Source organism: Citrus clementina, unplaced genomic scaffold (assembly GCF_000493195.1).
Source record: "Citrus clementina cultivar Clemenules unplaced genomic scaffold, Citrus_clementina_v1.0 scaffold_5, whole genome shotgun sequence".
Taxonomy (NCBI): Eukaryota; Viridiplantae; Streptophyta; class Magnoliopsida; order Sapindales; family Rutaceae; genus Citrus; species Citrus x clementina.
The window spans coordinates 8,017,039-8,024,427 of NW_006262201.1; the positions used below are offsets into that span (position 1 = coordinate 8,017,039).

Below are 7,389 nucleotides of genomic sequence, written 5' to 3' on the forward strand. Positions count from 1 at the left end.
TCTGCTGGTGCTGGCTGGTCCTCCTCATCGGGCTCAACTTCACTATCCAGTTCTGTTGCAGCTTCCTCACTCCCTACTGCGGGATCTTCAAATTTGAATTGCTGCAATAGAAAGTCTGACAAATCCGGGTGTTGGGGTTTCAGGAACACAACAAACTGACGCAGATGGCTCTCTAAATACATCAAATATGCCCAGAATCTGTTATTCTCTCTTTGTTGTACAGCAACACACTGGGTAATGCTGTCACTGACGTCTTGCAATCTTCTCTCCACCCTAATAGCTCTTCATGTGCTTGTTACAGCAACTGGTTCTAGTTATTCTGCAACAGTTTCTCCAGTAATTCGTTCGATTGTTCGAGCATTCAAAGCACCTGCATTCTTAATGTGCTCATCTTGAGCAGTAACCCTCACCCTAGATACTAGGCATAAGCTAGAAATAAGAAATGGAAACAAGAGGGCTGTTGTTTTATGTTTTTTCATGGCACACTCCTTAATTTCCCTTTCAATTATAGCTCCCACATTAATTGGTAACCCGTAAACAATGACATATAAAAGCATCAATCTGTCTTGTGATACAGTGGTGTTGTGTGTAGCGGGCGTCAATCTAGATTTTAAAAATTTGACCCACACTTTAGCAATAAGTTTAAGGTCAATTCGATTGATCATACAACATTTCATCATTAGCCCATGATATCCCTTCTACAGTAAGGGTTTTGAGTACTTTATTCCATGTTTGATTAGTCATGTTCGCAATCAGCTTGGAATATTCACACTCCATGTCAGAAGGTAAGGTATAAAAAACATTAATGACTCGTGGGTCTAAAGAGATGAATGAGTTTCTTACCCAAATCATTTTATGTTCCTGGCCCATCATGTTAGAATAGAATTCTTTCACTATGGGAACCATGGGGACTCTCGGATGTTGGCAAAAGTCTACCCATCTTCGTCTTGCTACAACAGCTTTGAATGGTTTGAATGATTGTCGAGGGCTTTGGTGGAAAATTCGAAGCCTTTTTCTTCTACAATTTTTCTTGGCTTTATAAATTCTTTAAATTTCTCTTCTACCTTATAACCTTGGAAGCGAGAAGGGTCCTTAAGACGTTGTGCTCTGACCTTGTATTTAAGCATTGCTGGAGCAAGTTGAAGGTGCTCGCAAAAGAATGAAGGTGTAGTTGTTACAGGGAGTTGTAAGAGTGTCGGTTTGGTTCCTGGAAGAGAAAGATAAAATAAAATTAACGTGTTCCTTTTTGCACAATGAAATTCTTATTTATACATGTGGTAACAATTTATTCAGGAAGGAAATCAATTGGAATCAGATAAACTTAGAAATATGGATTTTAAATTTAAAACAATGCTAATTTGAAATGGAAAGGGATTGTGATGCCATAATTTAGGGATTGAAATCCCTTTAAATCGTGATCTGTATTAGCTACACCAGCTGTCAATATTTTGTAGCCTTAACGGTAAAAAGAAAGTTCCCTTTGTGTGTCACTATAACGGTAACCCGTATGCTGCAACAATCTGCTTGCATGCTGCAGTATGTTGTTGTAAAGTTCCTCATTTTAATGATAAGTGCCACTTGTCTGTCTTGTTAAGTACAATGCTGCAGCTATCAGTATGGGAGTCTCATCTCCTCTGACTGCTCTTTTTTTTTTTTTAACATAGACATGAAAGGAAACTAGTTATAGAATAAAGAAATTGATGGAAATTATAAAGAAAAATATGATAACTTAAGTCTAAAGAAAAAAAAAGAATAAATCAAGATAACTTCCCTAGTTGTTGGGTTGCCTCCCAATTACCGCTCGATTTTCGGTCCTTTAGTCTGATCTTCCTTGATTTCTCACAATGTTGGATCCTTGAGGAGCAAGTCCTTTTTTGATTGGTCTACAGCAGAATCCATGTAGCGTTTTACTCTGTGGCCATTAACCTTGAATTAATATCTTGTTCTTTCATCTAAGAAATACACAACCCCATGAGGATGGATTCTAACTAGCTTGAAAGGTCCTGACCTCCTAGATTTCAATTTACCCAGGAATAACTTTAACCTTGAGTTATAGAACAAAACTAGTTGGCCTGGAATTAAACTCACTTGCTGGAATGCTTGTCATGCCAATGCTTTATTTTCTCCTTGTAGATCCTTGCATTTTCATAGGAGAACCACCTTAATTCATCAAGTTCACACACTACTCTGCTGCAGCATGTAAATCTAGGTTTAGTTGCTTTAATACCCAATATGCTTTATGTTCTAGCTCAAGGGTTAGGTGAAAAGATTTTCCAAAGATGATTTTGTGTGGAGACATGCCAATTGGTGTCTCGTATGCTGTTCTGTAGGCCCATAAAGAGTCATGCAAATGCAATGACCAGTCGTTTTTGGTGGGGTTCACCACTTTCTCTAAAATCTTTATAATCTCCCAGTTGGACACTTCTACCTAACTATTGGATTGTGAGTGATATGTTGTAGCAATCTTATGCTTAATTTCATACTTAGCCAATGTTACAGCAAAGATCATGTTGCAAAAGTGAGTTCCTTCATCACTAATGATTGCTCTTGGAGTTCCAAATCGTAAGAAGATATAAGATATTTTCTGAACAAAATTCGCTATTGCCTTGGCATTATTTTTTGGGAGTGCTGCAGCCTCCACCTATTTAGACACACAGTCCACAATAAAAAGAATATATACGTTCCCATAAGATTGTGGGAATGGGCCCATGAAGTTTACCCCTATACATTAAAGATCTCCACCTCCAAAATGTTTGTTAATGACATTTCATGTCTTTGAGATATGTTTCATGTTCATTGGCACTTTTCACAACATTTAGCAAACTTATAAGCATCTTTAAACATACAGGGCCAGTAATAACCTGATTGTAGAACTTTGGCAGCTGTTCTATGGCCTCTGAAATGTCCTCTATATGCTACAGCATGGCATGAGTGTAATATGTATGGGATTTCTTTATCGGGTACACATATTCAAATTATATGGTTTGAGTATAGGTTATATAAATATGGATCATTCCACCGGTAACTTCTAATATCATGAAGAAATTTCTTCTTTTGCTGATAACTCAAATCAAGTGGTAATAACTTACTCACTAATTAATTAGCAAAGTCTGCATACTATGGGAGTCCAATTTGTTGCACCATCTGTGCATGATGTACCATTAACAGTTGCTCATCAGCGAATGTTTTAGTGATGTCTTGTTTGGTCAATGTGCCGGTATCTGCTTCTAGCCTTGAGAGATGATCTGCTATTTGATTTTCAGTCCCTTTCATATCCTTGATCTCTAAATCAAACTCTTGTAACAATAGAATCCATCTTATCAATCTTGGTTTGCCATCCTTATTTGAAATCAAATATTTTATTGCTGCATGATCTATGTAAACTATCATTTTGGTGCCTACCAAGTAGGCTGTGAATTTATCAAAGGCAAACACCACTGCTAGTAACTCTTTTTCAGTAGTGGTGTAGTTGATATGAGCAGTAGCAAGAGTCTTACTAGCATAGTAAATGGAGTGAAAAATCTTATTTTTCTCTGCGCAAGTACTGCTCCAACAAAATGGTCACTAGCATCACCCATCAGTTCAAACGGTAGACTCCAATCTGGTGCTATAACAATTGGTGTTGGAGCTTTCTTTAACTCATTAAAGGCTTTGAAGTAATCTCTTTCAAAATTAAAAGGTCGATCATGTTCTAGAAGTATACATAAAGGTTTAACTATTTTGGAAAAATCTTTGATGAACCTTCTGTAGAACCCAACATGTCCCAAGAAACTTCTAATCCCGTTGATTGAAACTGGAGGTGGCAGTTTATCTTTCACCTCTATTTTTGCCTTGTCCACCTCTATCCCATTCTTGGACACTTTATGACCCAAAACTATACCTTCTTGTACCATAAAGTGGCATTTTTTCCAATTGAGGATCAGGTTGGTCTCCTCACACCTTTTAAGTACATCTTCTAAGTTATGTAAACAATCTTCATATGCTTCTCCAATGACTAAGAAATCATCCATGAAAACTTCCAATGGCTGCTCAACCATATCTGAAAAAATGGACATCATGCACCTCTGTAAGGTTGCTGGAGCATTGCATAGATTAAATGGCATTCTTCTGAAGGCAAAGGTTCCATAAGAGCAGGTGAATATGGTTTTCTCCTGGTCTTTTTGTGCTATAGCAATCTGGTTGTAGCCTGAATACCCATCTAAGAAGCAATAGTAATGTTTTACAATAAGTTTGCCTAACATATGGTCTATAAATGGCAGTGGGAAGTGATCCTTCCTTGTGGCTTTGTTAAGTTTCCTATAGTTCATACATACTTTGCATAATGTTACTGTTCTTGTGGGAATAAGCTCATTCTTCTCATTTGCTACAATAATTACTCAATCTTTCTTTGCAACGCATTATATTGAGCTCACCCAAGAACTGTCAGATATCGGGTATATGATCCCAACATCCAGCCACTTGATGATCTCTTTTTTCACAACTTCCTTAATGATAGGATTGAGTCTCCTCTGTTGCTCTACTGAGTTGTTGTAACACTCATCTATCAGAATCTTGTGCATGCATATGGATGGGTTGATTCCTTTAATGTCTGCTATAGTCCATCCCATTGCATTTTTTTATTTCTCCAGCATTTCTACCAAGCTCCATTCTTAATCTGCATTTAAAGAAGATGGGATGATTATAAGAAGTATATTATTTTTGCCAAGATAAACATATTTCGAATGTAAAGGTAAAAGTTTCAATTCTAAAATAGGAGGTGATTCAATAGATGGAATTGTTGGTTTTACTTCCCTATTTGAGAGATCTAGAGATTCAAAGTGTATGTTATGTCTTACAAGTTGCTTTTCTCTTAACCATGTTATATGGGTTGCTGCAGTATCCTCTTTTTCAAGTTCTTCAAAAGTAGCAGCTCTGATTTCTTTTTTGTTCCAGCAGATATCTATTCTTTCTGTCACAACAAAGTTCACAACACTTTGAAAAATACAGTCTTTAACTTTATCAGGACTTTTCATAGCTTCTAGCATATTGAAGGTGACTTGTTGGTCATCCACCCTCATGGTTAACTCTCATTTCTGCACATTTATTAATACCTTTCTTGTTCCTAGGAAAAGTCTACCAAGTATAATTGGTACTCTCTTGTTTGCCTCAAAATCTAATACAATAAAGTCCACTGGAAAAAATAAATTTGTCTACCTTTACCAAGACATCTTCAATCTTGCCCTCAGGATATGTATGAAATCTGTCAGCAAGTTGTAAAGTGACCGTTGTTGGTCTACATTCAGCAACTCCTAATTGCTTGAATACAGATAAGGGCATGAGATTGATGTTTGCTCCTAAGTCACAAAGTGTTTTACTATTGTACCTTATTCCAATAGAACATGGTATTGTAAAGCTTCCTCGATCTTTCCGTTTTTAAGGAATTTTATTTTGGAGCATATGGCTGCATTCTTGGGTTAAAACAAGAGTTTCAACTTCTCTCATCCTTCTGTTTCTTGCCAAAATATCCTTCAAGAATTTCACATAATTGGGCATTTGTTCTAAAGCTTCCACAAAGGGAATGTTGATATGCAATTGTTTCAATACTTCCAAGAATTTACTAAACTGCTTATCTTGTCTTTGTTTTTGGAATCTTTGTGAGAAAGGAAGTGGATGCCTGAACTGCTGCACTGCAACAGGGGGTACATGTTGTTGTTCTTTTGATTGACTCTGGGTTGTTACTGCTGGTATTGCAGCTTCTGCTTCAACAGGTACTGAAGGACTTCTTCCTATGGGTGTTGTAACCTGACTACTTTCACCAGAGTTTTGATAATTGGGTTGCTGCAACTCTTTTTCAACTTAAAGTTCCTTGGGAGATGAAATATGTTCCATCCTTTTTCTTGGCATACCCACAGGGATGTCAACATTCTTCCCAGACTTTAAGTTGATCACCTTGCAATGTTCCTTACTCTCTCACCTTGGATCTTCTGTGTTGGTGGGTAAACTCCTTTGAGGTCTGTTACTTAATACTATGGCAAGCCATCCAATTTGATTTTCTAAATTTCTCAAAGACATAGCTTGACTTTGGACAACTGCTTCATTCTTCACAATATACTTTTTAATTAGTATTTCCAAGGAACTAAATTGATCATTGCTAGTGTTTCTTTACCATTTATTTTTTTTATGAAAACAAGGTGGCTGAGTAGGTCTGTTCTGTCCACAGGGTGCTGGAGCATACTGGTTTTGCTAGCTCCATGAAAAGTTTGGATGTTGTCTCCATCCATGGCTGTAAGTATTTGAATATGGATTGTTCTGGTTTTGTCTATTGAAGTTGCCCACATAGTTAACGGAAGCTGGATTCCCTGGGCAATCATCAAATAAATGCCCCTCTCCACAGTACACACAAGAAATCTCAGTAACTTGCTTGACTGTTGCTGCAGTGGTCAAACTTTCACCATATTGGTCAATGATGTTACTTGGGTTGATAATGTTGTAAATGCATCCACATTGTGTATCTCTGCTGCTCCTCTTGCTGCAATTTCTCTAGTTGATTGCCATTGATAGGTATTATTAGCAATTCTCTCCAGAATTTTCATAGGCCTCATTGTAAGATTTAGATAATAAAGCCCCATTTGCTGAAGCATCGACCATCAATTTAGTGCTTGGGTTTAATCCATTGTAGAAGGTTTCTAACTGCATGCAGTAAGAAAAGTCATCGATGAAGACATCTTTCTAAAAACTCCTTTATCTTTCCCAAGCCTCATATAAGCTTTCATCTTCTAGTTGGTGAAAAGAAGTGATCTCATTCCGTAACTTTGTATTTTTTGTTAGTGGAAAATACTTCATCAAAAACTTATCAGCCAAGTCATTCTATGTTGTGATGGAATCTGATAGTAAAGAGTTCAACCATGCTCTTGCTTGATCTCTTAAGGATTAAAGAAAGAGTCTTAATCTCAATGCATCATGTGATGCTCCAGTAATTTTAAAGGCATCACTTACCTCCAAGAACAACTGTAAGTGGAGATGAGGATCTTCTGAGGGTAATCCATTAAATTCCCCTATTGTTTGCAACATCTAAAACATCACTAGTTTTAGTTCAAAATTGGCAGTTTCCACTTCAGGTCTGATTATGCCAGGATGGATAACTTGAGGGGCCAATATAGCATAATCTGTAATGGCTCTATCTTTGTCATCTGCCATGTAGATGATATTGTTATTCTCGGGTGGTCTCTGATTAATTCGCTCGTTCTGATCTTCTTAAACATTGACAGGTTGTATTGCTCTGTGAGGGTCTAAGTTTCCTAAATTTTACAAGTCATCCATTGCTACAACAGCTTTTGAATTTCTTTGCTCTCTTCCCAATCTCCTTGCAGTTCTTTCAATCTCTGGAGCAAATTGAAATTCAACAAGTTT

At 37.1% G+C, this 7,389-nt stretch overlaps 1 non-coding gene across 1 annotated transcript; it reads left to right on the plus strand.

Annotated features, from left to right (window-relative positions):
- Positions 1–6,685: 6,685 nt before the first annotated feature.
- On the plus strand, positions 6,686–6,792 carry LOC112098764. Its single transcript, XR_002905872.1, has one exon. It is a non-coding gene; the product is annotated as a small nucleolar RNA R71 (small nucleolar RNA).
- The last annotated feature ends 597 nt before the right edge of the window (positions 6,793–7,389 follow it).